Source organism: Pleurodeles waltl, chromosome 1_2 (assembly GCF_031143425.1).
Source record: "Pleurodeles waltl isolate 20211129_DDA chromosome 1_2, aPleWal1.hap1.20221129, whole genome shotgun sequence".
NCBI lineage: Eukaryota > Metazoa > Chordata > Amphibia > Caudata > Salamandridae > Pleurodeles > Pleurodeles waltl.
Window position 1 is genome coordinate 1,018,380,903 of NC_090437.1, and position 15,552 is coordinate 1,018,396,454.

The following is a 15,552-nucleotide window of genomic DNA, read 5'->3' on the forward strand; positions in this document are numbered from 1 at the left end:
GACAGCATTGTCTTGTCACACATAAATCATATCTACCCTGGCTAGGTCACTGATACCCATTGTCGTTGTGTGTCTACCATAGTCCACAATCACAGTATTCCTGTAGTTGCCCACCTAGTCCCACTCAAGGCCTTACAAGGGTGAGGTAACAGTCAGTACTCACCCCCTTGTGGTTGCTGTGCTGCCCTCAAGCACCTATACACCTCAGGGTAGGCCACTGGCAAAATGTGGGCTATTAGGGGAGTCAGGCTCCAACAGGCACCATCCCTCGTTGGGAGGACATTTCCAGCTGAGCCTCCACAGTCTTCCAGGCCCAGCATCTCAGGTTCTCCCACCGCTTTCGAGAATGGGTGATCCACCGGCTATTGACCCCCAGGGTCCGGACTTGCTTGGCGATAGCATGCCAAAATCCCTTTCTTCTGATGGGTGCTGACCTGGATTGGTGACACAGACAGGAGGAGAAAGTGATTAAAACTTGCACAAAGTAGACAGCAATGGCCTCCACACATCAGACCCGCCACATCGCCATTCTCATCTATTGTAATGGGTCACACTCCTAATATCCATGCCCCCACCATGCATGTACTCGGTGGCCTGTATGCCTACGCCAGTCACAACGACAGACCCCACCACACACGACAATGGCATGGGGCTCACCTGCTCCACTGGGGCCCCATAGAGCCATCCATACAGGGGTAGGACCCTGTCAACTAGCTTCTCCAGTTCTTCTTGGGTGAAGGCCGGGGCCCTATCACCATCAGGATGTGGCATGATGGCTCCCAGAGACAGTATACAGCAGCTCACATAGTGGAGGTGTTGCTTGTAGAAGTGTCAGGAGTCAAGTGAGCTAAGCGTTAGAAAATGGCAGTCACGGCCACCGCGTACATAACCATCACCACCGGTGGTGATCCTCATTGGCCCCAGTCCCCCTTAGGCAGCAATGCTAACCAATGAAAAGTTGCATGGTGGTTGCAACCGCCTTCCGCTATGACGGGTATGCCAGTGGATTCCATCTGTCCTATTCTGCATTTTATGTACAGTAAATGGCTTGTTGTTGAAAAATAAGTGCAGAATGCTGTGCAGGCCCATGTTATGCCATCATGTATTAGCACATACATGTCACATTCAACGCACAGTGCTGTAATTGGGGCGGAAGTCACATGAACTGCATGTTCACCTACTAGCTGCCTAGTAGGCGGTGCTGCACCCTAGATCACTGTAACATCTACATACATGGCCCATGCGGGACCCATATGTGCACACAACATGGGACATCAGAAGTGTTGTGTGGCACAATATTTTGTACAGCTAACGTGTGGAGTGCTAATTACATTCTACATTATCTCCTCTCCATCCTAAACACCATGTAGTGAGGAGAATAAGAAATGCACTGGTGTACCATCCACTAGTCGACCTCGCTAACTTGGAAGAAACACACATCGTCCAGAGCTATCATCTGAATCGTGTCACCATCATGGAGCTCTGTACCCAGTTGGAGGCAGATCTACTGCCTGTCATCCCCAATCTCTATGCCATCGCTCACACAGTACAAGTCTTGACAGTACTACACTTCCTTGCCACGGGGTTCTTTTAGGTCACAGTGGGCTTGGCTTTTTGGGATATAACAACCCATGATCTGTTTCGTTTTGAAAGATGTACTGTCTGCTTTCCTAAAACACAAGGACAGCTACATCAGGTTCCCCCAAACTGTGGATTTGGCCACTGTAAAGGCAGTCTTCTATGACCTTGAACACATTTCTCACGTCATAGGAGCAATTGATGGCACCCATATTGCTTTGGTTCATCCCACTGTACACAAACAAGTATATAGGAACCAGAAAAACTTTCACTCCAATAACGTGCAGGTGGTGTGTTTGGCTGACCAGGACATCTCCCAAGTGACTGCCAAGTTTCCAGGATCTGTGCATTATGCCTACATAATTAGGAACAGCAATGTCTCACACATGATGGCACGTCTACAGAGAAAGAGGGCTTAGCTCATTGGTAGCTATCAATATGGATGTGTGTCTCTGTTGCAGCACCTGTCAACCCATTCTGCTCTGTGGCTGTCCCTGGTTTGTAACATGTCCTGTCTTTATTCGTACAGGTGACTGAAGCTATCCCAACCTGCCCTGGCTGTTAACACCAGTGAGGTTCCCTGCCACGGATGACGAGATATGTTACAATGAGGCTCATGGCAGGACGAGGCGTGTGATTGTAAGGACTTTTGACCTACTTAAGGCACGATTCCGGTGTCTCCATGTCTCTGGAGGGGCCCCGCTCTACAGTCCCCAAAAGGTGTGCCAGATCATAGTTGCCTGCTTCATGCTCAACAATCTGGCCCTACGATGTCACATCCCATTACTTGCAGATGAGGAGGTGGCCGCTGGACCAGTGGGTGGTGATGGTGACATGGAAAGTGAAGAGGAGGCAGATGAGGATGGTGCAGCACACTGTAGGACAGAGATGATTAATCAGTACTTCCAGTGACATACAGGTATGTTGTGTGTGTTGTAGCAGGTAATATACTTGCACTTCGATTAATGACAATGTCCCTCCTGGCCATTTACATCAGTGCAGATGTACCATTTACCCATTCCTATGTGTGGATGGTGATAGACAACTGATTGTATGTCAGGAGCAGTGTAATTGGTCTCACCTCAGCCATATGTCCCCTGTGTATGATGTCAGGTTAACATCTTCTGAGGATAGTCCTTTAGTGTGCTCTGTGTCCTGTCACATCATGTCCAGATGTGAGTCCAGCTATGGACTGTGTACAGTGTATTCTTTCTTCTCCTAGCAGTTGGCTGAGCCATTCATGTCAAGTTGCCTTTGCTAATAGTTGAGTCTGTTGAGTTGAGGCCATTACAGCTGCCAGCTACAGCTATTTAGTCATGTACGTATTGTGTTTGTTGATGTAGAGGTGTAATCAGTTGTGCCCTGTTGCCTTACCAATCCACAATGGCCACCACAATGATGAACTGCATATGTGCTTAGATTGCTACCATGCCTCACATCCTGTTTAGTGCCCTGTGTTAGGCTTTTTTCAAATTTGTTTACTGGATCTACTCTGGCGTCTGGCTGGACTACTGTCTCTCATTCAACAGACTATTGTGATATCTCTGATGTACTAGGTCCCCTGCAGAAGGTGCCTCCCTCTACTGTAATTTACAATGGCTGTTGGTTGAGGGGTATTTTTACACATGACATTTAGCTGAACACACACTTGAACATCACGCAATAAATACACAAATGCATTTGCTGTGATATACTGTGTTTATTGTGCATATTTAGTTTAATAGTTAATGAGTGGAGTCATGGTGGATTAAATCATCTGAGTGGATGCCGTGGCTGTAGGTAGTACAGGTCCGGTGTCCAAGGGCCGTATGTAAAATGGAGATATGACATTGAACAGTCAAAAGGGTGTGTCAGTGGCACACAAGGGAGGATGTTCCGGAGAGGTTCACTTTCTGGCAGTGGGTTTGGTCTTGGCATCTGCTCCAGCCAGATGCCTCGATGGATGACCATGTTTGTGGGGGGGCTTCTTCAGCTACAGTGGGAGGGGTGTCATTGACCTGTGGCTCCCTTGGCAGGTCCTCCAGTCCACTGGCTGTCGCTGATGTAGATGGCTCAGATAAGGTGGTGCCAGTGGAAGGGGCCTGCTGCTGGGTGGAGGTGGGACACTGAATGTTGGGGAGGTCCCCGAGCACCCCTGCAATGGTGGCCATGGAGCCAATAATTGCCTGCAACTGCTGCATGGCCTCCTGGTGGTATTCCCTCTGCAGCCTTTGGTTTTTCCCCAAGATGGTGAATATTTGGCCCATCTTGTCCTGGGATTGGTGGTATGCTCCCAGGACTTGGGAGATGGCCTCCTGGTCAGTAGGCTCCCTTGGCTGCGCCTCCTCTTGCCCACAGGTGCCCTTCCATGCCCCCCATGCCACTGGCATGGTGTGCCTACTCCCAGTGTCACTAGGACCTTCATTGTCTGGGATGTGAGGGGTCGACTCTGGTCCCTGTACTGTGGGGCACACTACTGATTGACCAGTCATTGTGACACAGGTTTGGGGACGAGGGGTTGGCTGTGCTGTAATTGCCACAAGATGGGGGGGGGGGGGTGGATGTGGGCAGGGTGATGCTGGGGGTTGTGGACTGACCAGGTGTCCCCGATGGGCCAGGTAAGTCGTCACTGTCCAGACATCCTGAGGCATAGTTGTCACTGGGGCCTTCATCCTGAGGAGGGCTGGCATTCTCTGGCACGTCACCATGGTGGCAGTGGCAGGGGTACCTGGGGATGGAGTGGAAGAGTGTTACCTGGTGGAGGTGTGATTGGTTGTCTTTTTCTCTGATGCATACAGTGGCTTAACTTGATTCCTAGTTATGGCAATGACGGATGCAGCACTGCAGGCTTTGTTTGTGGATAGTGGATTGTGGGGTGGGTCCCTTGTTCCATTGGGGTTTGAGGAATGGGGATTACATTTCTGTCATTGCCATGTGTTGGTCCTCTGTCGAAGCATCCAGTTGGTGTGGCAGGTGCAATAGTTATACATGCAGGAGTTGCACTGTGCAGTGGACATAGCAGGTTTATTTGTAGTTGGGCTGGTGCATTGTGGTACTTGTAGGGAATGTTGTTGGCATTGCTATCCATGCACTTAGGAGGGAATGTGTGGGCATTGTGGCTGGGTGGTGGTGAGGCATGCAGGCGAGGGGTGTGAGGTGGAGTGGTAGAAAGGATTACTTGGGGAGTGATAGGGTGATGAAGAAGTATGCTGGGGATTAGTACTTGCTGCCAGGAGAGTGTTTGTTACTTACCAGACTCCAGTCCTCCAGGTATTCTAGTCAGGCCCTCAGGATGCAGTATTGCCAAGACCTTCTCCCCCCAACTCAAACTCAGGGGAGGAGGTGGGGGCCCATGCCAGTCTTCTGTATGGCAGTTTGGTGGCGTGATGCCATGGAATGCACCTTCCCCGTAAGTCGTTCTACCTCTTCCGGATGCCCTCTCTTGCGTGTTGACTGTTGCCCACTGAGTTAACCCTGTCGACTATTCTCTGCCATAACTCTATTTTCCTGGCTATGGATGTTTGCTGGACCTGTGCTCCAGACAGTTGTGGCTCTACCCTGACGATTTCATTGACCATGACCCTCAGCTCAACGTCTTTGAAGCATGGGTGCTTTCGACGTGACATGGTGGTTGTATTGTGGGTGGTGGTGTGTGTTATGTGCAAGGGTGCAGTATAGGGTGGTTGGTGGGGTTGGGGATGTTTGGTTGTGTGTGCTGGTGGTATCTGGTGTTTGTGTGCAGTGGAGATGTGTGTATTGTGTTGCTGGTGCAGTTGTGTGGTGTGTGATGCGTGTAAAGTGTGATGGTGCCTATAGTATCAACGTGCTGTGTCCTCTGTTGGTGTGTTCCTCGCTGTCTGTGTTGGTAGTTGTGGTAGCAAAGGATTGTGGGGGCGTTTGAGGGTGTGTTATATAGTGCAGTGAGCAGGTGTGTGTGTTGTGTGTATGTATGTCAAGTGTGGGTAATTCAGACTGTCCAATGTGGTGCTGTGTTCTGGTGCAGGTGAGCTTATGACCACAGTGGTTTTTCTGTGTGCAATGACCACTGTGCTGATTTGTGGGTCATAATCTGGAGGGCTGAATGTGTTCGGTGTAGCGGTGCTGGTGGTGGGACCGCCACTATCCCACACTTGGTCATTCTGGAAGTGTCGGATTTGTGGCTGTATTTTGGTGGTCTTCATTGTGGACTCAATACAGCGGGGAGGTTACTGAAAACAATGGCAGTCTTTTGACGCCTGTAACCGCAGCGGTCTTGCCAAAAGACCGCCAAACTCTTAATGAGGGCCTATATGTCAGGGATGTGAAGCAAGAGGCTGCAATAACCCGAAACTTTTTTATCAACATTCATAGCTTGTGTACGGACTGTGCAAGCTGAGTCGTAGGGTCACTCTCAAATGCTTTCTCGGTCACCAGATGAAGCAAGTTAGTAAGTCTCCTGTCAACCTGGTTGACCTGCAACTGGCGATTCATGAATCCACCATAGAAGGAATTGCTCTAGTGCTGTTGCTAGCACATTTAGGGGGTCATTCACCGACCGCCAGGGCCAACGACCGCGGAAGCACCGCCAACAGGCTGGCGGTGCTTCCATGGGCATTCTGACCGCGGCGGTACAGCCGCGGTCAGAAACGGGAAACCGGCGGTGTCCCGCCGGTTTCCCGCTGCCCCAGGGAATCCTCCACGGCGGCGCTGCTTGCAGCGCCGCCATGGGGATTCCGACCCCCTTACCGCCATCCTGTTCCTGGCGGTTTTCACCGCCAGGAACAGGATGGCGGTAACGGGTGTCGTGGGGCCCCTGGGGGCCCCTGCAGTGCCCATGCCAATGGCATGGGCACTGCAGGGGCCCCCCTAACAGGGCCCCACATTGATTTTCAGTGTCTGCCAAGCAGACACTGAAAATCGCGACGGGTGCCACTGCACCCGTCGCACGCCTTCAACTCCGCCGGCTCCATTCGGAGCCGGCTTCCTCGTTGAAGGCGCTTTCCCGCTGGGCTGGCGGGCGGCCTTCTGGCGGTCGCCCGCCAGCCCAGCGGGAAAGCCAGAATGGCCGCCGCGGTCATTTGACCGCGGTGCGGTCATTCGGCGGCTCCCGCCGGGCGTACGGTTACCGCCACCGGCGGGAGTCGGAATGACCCCCTTAGTTTGTTATGATGATATAACAAACCTCTTTTATGTGTCTGTGATTGGTTTTGTTCTGTATCCAGTCATTGCTGATGATAGATTGAACGGCATGCTAGAGTTGCAGCACAAATATTTCAGTTCTGAAATTACTTTGGTGTATAAGTGGCGAACTCAAAGGTGCTTTGACGTTTTTTTCTACTGAGCTATGAGTTATGAGAATGAGGATCAAACTTTCTATGCCGGTTTCCCGGTCTGTAATTTATGTGAAAATGAAAACGGAGAAAAAACACATCCTTGTAGTGTGTCTGCTGTTTTCACATCTCATAGATTTAATCAGCCCTGAGTTTTTATGATCAGTCCAGACTTTGATTCTTGTTTCACTTCTTCTGAATAATGTTTCCAGTGTTTGAATGCGTCCTTGATGTATAACAGTTTACAGTTCTAGACGGAGTAATGTTGTAATGTAGATAATGTTCTGCAATAAAAGGAAACAGGATATAAATCTTGACTGGGACTCGTTGTTAGAGGATTGCACCAACAGCTGTGGCTGAGGAATCTCTTTCTACTTTAAAAGGTAATGATGTGTTAGGATGCAGGCCCAGAGCTGAAATGAAAGCATCTTTAGCCTGTAACGTTTTGCTCTTGTTAAGATCCCCAGAAGAAAGGAACCCCTTTCTGTATACGTTGAGTAATGGAGGTTATCAAAGATGAGAAGTCTGTAATTAATTCATAGTAGAATTTGGCGAATCCCCTAAATGTTGGATGGCCACTGGAGTACAGTTTATACCTTATAGTTATCCATCTCTGTTGTAGGTGTTGAGATGTTATAACCCAGAAATGTGATTGGAGTTGGCTCAGATGTATATTTGGATAGATGGCATACTATTGATGAAGTCTCAGACGTTAAATATCAGCGTCACATGTCGATGTTCTTTGAAAATGTTTAAAAATATCAGGATGTTATTGAAGTAGACAACCCCAAACCGATCTAAGAACTTACTAAATATTTCATTATTAAAGTGCTGGAAGACTGCCAGGCCATTGCATAAGCCAAAGGGGGCATCTCCAAATACTCATAATGTCCATACTTGACATTAAAGGCAGTCTTCCGTTCATTTCTACTCCTGATTCGCAGAAGAATGTAGACTCTACTGTAAATTCAGTTTTATGAACCATTATGCAATATGTAACTGATCCTACAGTAAAGAAATTAAGGTCAAATTATGTCTATTGTCCAGTAGTGGAGGCTCAGAGGCGGTACCCTGGTGTATGACGCTTTTATCATTTTGACATAAGTGTGTAAAAGTTTTTCGTTCTACAATTCCTTTCTTCTTCTTTTATCTCTCTCTTTCTTTTCTTCTCTTTCCTCTTGCACGGTCTTCACCCTCTTTATTCTTCTTTCCCAGGTGGTGACTCAGGAGGCGCATGGAAGGAAAGAAGAATACATAAATGGTGATTTAGAAGGTATATATTACTAATGCTATATTTTTCTCTCTGTCCCTCTCGTCTTGTCTGTCCCTTTCTTCCCGTCATTGGGTCTTCTCTTCTCTTTCTGGCTTTATCTTACTGGCTTTATCTTTCCTTTTCTGTCTCTGTTATTGTTATTCCGGTTTCTTTCTTTCTTCCTGGGTTCAGTAGTTTTCTCATGTTTTCTGCTCTTTCCCTGGTTTCTCTCTTGTTTTTTTTTTTTTTTACTTTATTTTCTCTTCTATGCTTATTATCTTTTCCGCCTCTTTAAAAAATGTGTCTTCTCGATCTCTCAGTCCCTGGGTGCCCGTGAGATATTGTAAAGAACCACAACAACCAAACAAAACCAAAACTAAACTAAACGGTAGTATGAAAAAATAACTCTGTTGTGGATACATTCCTATGGTGATTATTCTGTTCCCTCTTATCCTCCTCCCCACGTTCCCGTTATTCCTGGTCCCCGTCCTTCCTTAGGACCGTACCTGACTGGGCCATGCTCTTCCCAGAGCGTGGCCGGTCTGGTCACTCCGTCTCGCCTCCAGCACGTCCCCACAGTGCGTTCCTATGGTTTGTCAGCCTCTCCAGACTGCGTCGTCTTCGTTCTGGCGTCATCTCCTCTGCTCCGCTCTTCTGCCGCTTCAGCCTGCCATCGACGTCTCCTCTGGGAGAAAACCTTTCTCCTTCTGGTGAGAACTTTGTGGGTTTAAAAACCCTTCCCGCTTCCGTGTTCATAGTCTCCTGATTGGCTACCGCCGTATCTACTACTTCCGGGTCAACTTGTCCGGACCCGATGGTGCCCCCGGGATAAGTCAGCACCGCATCTCCGATGCTTGACTCCTCTTACCGTTTAAGCACTCAACCCTCCATAAGGCTTTAGATTGCAAAAAAGGGAGGCCCCAGTTGGTGATAAAAAATGAAGAATTCTGACTAAGGTGGTCATTACAACCCTGGCGGTTGGTGTTAAAGCGGCGGTAAGACCGCCAACAGGCCGGCGGTTAAAATTTTGCAATTACGACCGTGGTGGAAACCGCCAACGAAGACAGCCACTTTAACACTCCGACCGCCACGGCGGTACAAACAAACAGCGCAACGGTCACCGCCAACAGACAGGTGGAGGACAAAGTACCGCCCACAGAATCACAACCTACCAATCCGCCACCTTTTCCGGGGCGGATTCACCGCGTATAAAAACACTGCGGAAACAGGATTCTGAAGGGAAAACGCTCACCTCTACACACCCCACGAGGATCTAGGACACCATGGAGCCGGAACTCCAAATCCTCCCTGCGATAGTCTTCCTGCTCCTCTACCAGGAGCATGAACGCCGGCGGCGAAGACCACAGTGAGTACTGCACCTACGACACAGGGGAGGGGGGAGGGAAAAAACAGGGACACAGACACGCAAAACGCAACACCCCCACGAGTGCACGACGCCAAATCCACGAGAGGGCCACATGCCCACTGTTACATCCTGGGGAGTGCAAAGCCACAGTCTCTCAAGTCTCTACAGTGGGCGGGTTGCCCACTGTTCCATCCTGGAAAGTGCAAAGCCACAGTCTCTCAAGTCTCTACAGTGGGTGGTTTGCCCACTGTTTAATCCTGGGGAGTGCAAAGCCACAGTCTCTCAAGTCTCTACAGTGGGTGGGTTGCCCACTGTTCCATCCTGGGGAGTGCAAAGCCACAATCTCTCAAGTCTCTACAGTGGGTGGTTTGCCCACTGTTCAATCCTGGGGAGTGCAAAGCCACAGTCTCTCAAGTCTCTACAGTGGGTGGGTTGCCCACTGTTCCATCCTGGGGAGTGCAAAGCCACAGTCTCACAAGTCTCTACAGTGGGTGGTTTGCCCACTGTTAAATCCTAGCGAGTGCAAAGCCACAGTCTCTCAAGTCTCTACAGTGGGTGGTTTGCCCACTGTTCCATCCTGGGGAGTGCAAAGCCACAGTCTCACAAGTCTCTCCAGTGGGTGGTTTGCCCACTGTTCAATCCTGGGGAGTGCAAAGCCACAGTCTCTCAAGTCTCTACAGTGGGTGGTTTGCCCACTGTTCCATCTTGGGGAGTGCAAAGCCACAGTCTCACATGTCTCTACAGTGGGTGGTTTGCCCACTGTTCAATCCTGGGGAGTGCAAACCCACAGTCTCTCAAGTCACTACAGTGGGTGGTTTGCCCACTGTTCCATCCTGGGGAGTGCAAAGCCACAGTCCCACAAGTCCCTATAGTGGGTGGTTTGCCCACTGTTCAATCCTGGGGAGTGCAAAGCCACAGTCTCTCAAGTCTCTCCAGTGGGTGGTTTGCCCACTGTTCAATCCTGGGGAGTGCAAAGCCACAGTCTCTCAAGTGGATAACAGTCTCCACTGGTTCTGGAGGGGGCATTGTGCCCAGACTGCTTCATCCTGCTAAGGACAGAGGTAGTTGATGGATCTCTCCACTGGTTCTGGAGGGGGCATGATGCCCAGAGTGCTTCATCCTGCTAAGGACAGAGGTAGTGGATGGATCTCTCAACTGGCTGGTTCTGGAGGGGGCATGGTGCCCAGAGTGCTTCATTCTGCCCGTGACGGACTCAGTTGCGTCAGAGCCCTTGGTGCTCATGGGCCAGCGGTGCTTGAGACGGCGGTGCCCTGTTCAGCGGTGCTTGAGACGGCGGTGCCCTGTTCAGCGGTGCTTGAAACGGCGGTGCCCTGTTCAGCGGTGCTTGAGACGGCGGTGCCCTGTTCAGCGGTGCTTGGAGCAGCGGGCTCCTTTGCAGTGACTCAGCTGCTGGCGGTCCTTCATGGTCCAGCGGGGCTTGTGCTGGCGGTCCTTCATGGCCCAGCGGGGCTTGTGCTGGCGGTCCTCTCTGTCCCAGCGGGGCTTGTGCTGGCGGTCCTTCATGGCCCAGCGGGGCTTGTGCTGGCGGTCCTCTCTGTCCCAGCGGGGCTTGTGCTGGCGGTCCTCTCTGTTCCAGCGGGGCTTTTGCTGGAGGTCCTCTCTGTCCCAGCGGGGCTTGTGCTGGCGGTCCTCTCTAGCCCAGCGGGGCTTGTGCTGGCGGTCCTCTCTGTCCCAGCGGGGCTTGTGCTGGCGGTCCTCTCTGTCCCAGCGGGGCTTGTGCTGGTGGTCCTCTCTACCCCAGCGGGGCTTGTGCTGGCGGTCCTCTCTGTCCCAGCGGGGATGACGGCTGTGGCCTCCTGGTCAGCAAGGATGATGGCTGTGGCCTCCTGGTCAGTGGGGATGACGGCTGTGGCCTCCTGGGCAGCGGGGATGATGGCGGTCTCCTCTGCCGTGGTGCTCTTCCCTGACTTTCCTGGTTTCTTGTGGCCCTTCCCCACCTTGGAAGGTGTCGCAGCTGACCCACACTCCCACCGGGGCCTCTGGGAGCGGCTTTGGTGGCTGGAGGCTTCCCCCTCTCCCGCCGGCCACTGGCCAACTTCTGATGCTTCACAGGTGGAGGACTGTCTGTGCTGTGGCTCCGTGCCACACTGGCTGCCCTGGTGTCCGGTGCACTCCAGATTCCGGTGACTACATGCACCACTGGTCCCGGAGATGTTGTGACTGAGGTGCTAGGTCGGGACCTAGGAGACTGAAGGGGTGGGGGAGTTGTGGGAAAGAGGTCAAGGTTGGACAGGAAAAGTTTTTTGGACACACTGGGACGGGTAGCTGGAGGGGGTTATGGGAGTGGAGGAAGAGGTTGTGATTGTAGGAGGTGTTCGTTTGCTGACTTTGGGTGAAGGTGCATGCGCTGGAGGCTGTTGTGAGGTGGGTGTGTGCTTGCGTTTGTGTATCTTGGGAGGGGGCGTCACAGACACACTGGGAGAGGACAGTGAATGTGTGAATGGTAGTGGGGGTGGTGAGTGCACGTGAGCAGGGTGTGGTGGTGGGTGTTCTGGTGATGGTAGTAGTGGCTGTAGAGGTAGTGCATGCAGGTGTGAGTGTAGATGAGACTGGGAGGGAGGAGGGAGACGAGGAGGAGGGGGACACAGTGGAGGCAGTGGATGTTGGTGTGTCTGCATGTGTGTGATGCTTGCGTGAGTGCCTGTGGGATGTGTGGTGCTTATGTTTGCCTGAGCTTCCCTTGTGTGTGGACGTGTGTGCATGCTGGTCTAGAGGTGTGCTTGGGAGAGGCTCGGGTACAGGGGATCGGGTCTGGGTGGAGGAAGTTGGAGGGGGGAGGCTAGAAACAGGGACAATGGCTGCCATCAGTGCTGAGGCCAGAGTCTGAAAAGCTCGCTGAAGGGCCGCCTGACCAGAATGAATGCCCTCCAGGAATGCATTTGTTTGTTGCAACTGCCTTTCTACACCCTGGATGGCATTCAAAATGGTAGACTGCCCAACAGTGAGGGACCTGAGGAGGTCAATGGCCTCCTCACTGAAGGCAGCAGGGGTGCCTGGGGCGAAGGTGATGCCCACCCTCCCGGGTGAGCGGGCACGGGGCAAAGGCTGAGGGGCTGCCGGGAGGGCGGCGCTGGAAGGGGGGGTGGCGGCTGTACCTGTAGATGGGGGGGCACAGATGTTGCCGCCACCCATCAGAGGACGAGTCCGTGTCGCTGGTCTCAGCTCCTGTCCCCGCAGTGGAGCTCCCCTCGCCCTCCGTCCCACTGGTGAAGTCTGATTCCGTAGTGTGGCCCTCCATGGCCATGTGGGATGCAGCCCCCTCGTGCTTCGGTGCCACTGCTCCTCTGCCTGATGATGCTAATGCACACAAGAACAGGGAGACCACAAAAAGGGGGGACGAAGACAGAAGAAAGACATGTTGAGTGCATGCATTACCACTACTGTTGGCGGACACGACAGACACACAAGCCCCCTGAACTACGCCGCGCTCTTGGGCTCCACTGCTCAATTCCTGGGAAATGGCCTACTAGGCTATGGACGACATCTGCACACATGGATGACACAGGGGCATGACTAGGTGTACTTGGCACTCTACAGAGGTGCGGTGGGGTGCTACATGGCCTGCCTTACGGAGGGACCTTGCCTACGGAACTCGCCCTGGCCTCGGGAAACCCACAGCCCACCTCCCCCACCCAGACATCGCCACTGCACGCAAAATCAACAGAATGAGAGTGTACTCACCCCCTTGTGGCTGCTGTGATGCCCTCAAGTGCCCATCCAACTCCGGGTACACCACCGCCAGGATCCTGAACATCAGGGGGGTCATGGTGCGACGGGCACCCCACCCACGTTGGTCGGCCATCCCCAGCTGAGCCTCCACCGTCTTCTTGCTCCATCGGCGAATGTCCTCCCATCTTTTCCGGCAGTGTGTGCTCCATCTGTGGTAGACCCCCAGGGTCCGGATGTCCTTGGCGATGGCACGCCAAATATATTTTTTCTGGTGGGCGCTGACCTACATGATTTGTACAGGGGGAAGAGAAACGTATTACCAACTGCACCGTCACATTCATTGGCCCCCAACCCTACCCTTGCCATGTGGCACATGCACTCACCGTCGGTTCATGCATGCCGTACTCTCCCCCCTTCCTTCTTACATCCACGCCTCTCCACACAGGCATAGCCCATACAGCATGTTCCCAGTGAACTTACCTGTTTGTCTGGAGGACCGTAGAGTAGCGTGTACTGGGGGAGGACCACATCCACGAGTTTCTCCAGCTCCTCCGATGTGAAGGCAGGGGCCCTTTCCCCAGACACTCGAGCCATTGTCTCTTCCAGACCGAGGTCACAGCAGCACTTGCAGTGTAGGTCCTCTCCTGTCGAAGATCAGGTATCGAGTGATTGAACAGATAGAAAATTGCAGTCACGTCCGCGGCGGTGCGTACCGTCACCGCCGGCGTACATCGTCATTGGCTCCTGGGACCCATAGGGTCCAATGTTAACCAATGCAGCATTGCGCTGCGGTCTTCGACCGCCTACTGCAACGGTGTACAACGCCAGCGCAGTTACCTCACATCCCATTGTCCCACTTTACAGGTCAGGCAGCCGCCATTTCAGGGGCCCACATGGCTTCATTTTCAACTGCGTCACACATACCTAGGCCTAGACTCAACACACATACAGGCCACTTTTTAGATTATGATTGGTGTTCTGTGTAAGCTGTGGGTACATACCTCTGAGTTGTTTGACTCTGTGCTCGCTGTTGTCCTTCATAGGCACCGTCCGCTGGGACATGTGAGGAGATGGCGGCATCCTCCGGTGTACCGACCGTTGGTGGACCTGTCGACAATGGAGGAAAGACATGTGATCATCACATACAGGCTTGACCGTGCCACAATCCAGGAACTGTGTACCCAGTTGGAGCCAGACCTGATGTCAGCTATCTGCCATCCCACAGGAATCCCCCCTCAAGTGCAGGTGCTGTCAGTGCTCCATTTCCTAGCATGTGGGTCATTTCAAACAACAGTGGCCATAGCATCAGGGATGTCCCAGCCTATGTTTTCCAATGTGTTGTCCAGAGTGTTGTCTGCCCTGCTGAAACACATGCGCAGCTACATCGTTTTCCCTCAGGTGGAGGATTTGCCTACAGTGAAAGGTGATTTCTATGCCCTGGGACATATCCCCAACATCATAGGTGCCATTGATGGGACACATGTGGCTTTGGTCCCCCCCCACAGGAGTGAACAGGTGTACAGAAACTGGAAGAGTTATCATTCTATGAATGTACCGATGGTATGTTTGGCAGACCAGTACATCTCCCATGTGAATGCCAAGTTCCCTGGCTCAGTGCATGACGCCTACATCCATCCCTTATGTGATGGGTCAACTCCAGAGGCACCGTGTGTGGCTGTTAGGTAAGCACCTGGAAGCAAGTCAGTGGGAATCGTTGTCTGGGTCTGGGGATATCTCTACAGGTTAGTGTGTGTCTAACAGTTGTCCCTCGCCATTTGCAGGTGACTCTGGTTACCCCAACCTGTCATGGCTACTGACCCCAGTGAGGAATCCCAGGACAAGGGCAGAGGAATGCTACAATGAGGCCCATGGGTGAACTAGGAGGGTGATCGAGCGGACCTTCGGCCTCCTGAAGGCCAGGTTCAGGTGCCTCCATATGACAGGTGGATCCCTATTCTACTCACCAAAGAAGGTGTGCCAGATCATCGTGGCCTGCTGTATGCTTCACAACTTGGCTTTGCGACGACAGGTGCCTTTTCTGCAGGAGGATGGTCCAGATGGCGGTGTTGTTGCAGCTGTGGAGCCTGTGGACTGTGCTGAGGAGGAAGCAGAGGAAGAAGACATGCACAACAGGGACTCAGTGATCCTGCAATATTTCCAGTGAAACACAGGTAAGAATACAAACCTGCCTACTACATGTACTTAAACACTACTACCTCTCTACTGTCTGTCGTTTTCACCCAGTGTATGGTCACTGAGTTGTCACTTTCCCTTACGATTTCACAGATGTTGGTCCCACAGTGTGACATCTGCTTTGATTCCTCATGGACTAGAGCTGTGTGACATAGGTATGTTTACATTACAAATGAAAGAGCTTT

At 52.1% G+C, this 15,552-nt stretch overlaps 1 long non-coding RNA gene across 1 annotated transcript in view; it reads left to right on the top strand.

Annotated features, from left to right (window-relative positions):
• The first annotated feature begins 8,082 nt into the window (after nt 1–8,082).
• The window catches only part of LOC138295977 (uncharacterized), a 281,598-nt gene continuing 274,128 nt past the window's right edge, over nt 8,083–15,552 (top strand). Inside the window, exon 1 of the long non-coding RNA XR_011203721.1 lies at nt 8,083–8,139. This is a non-coding gene — a long non-coding RNA (uncharacterized lncRNA). The remainder of the gene's footprint in view (nt 8,140–15,552) is intronic.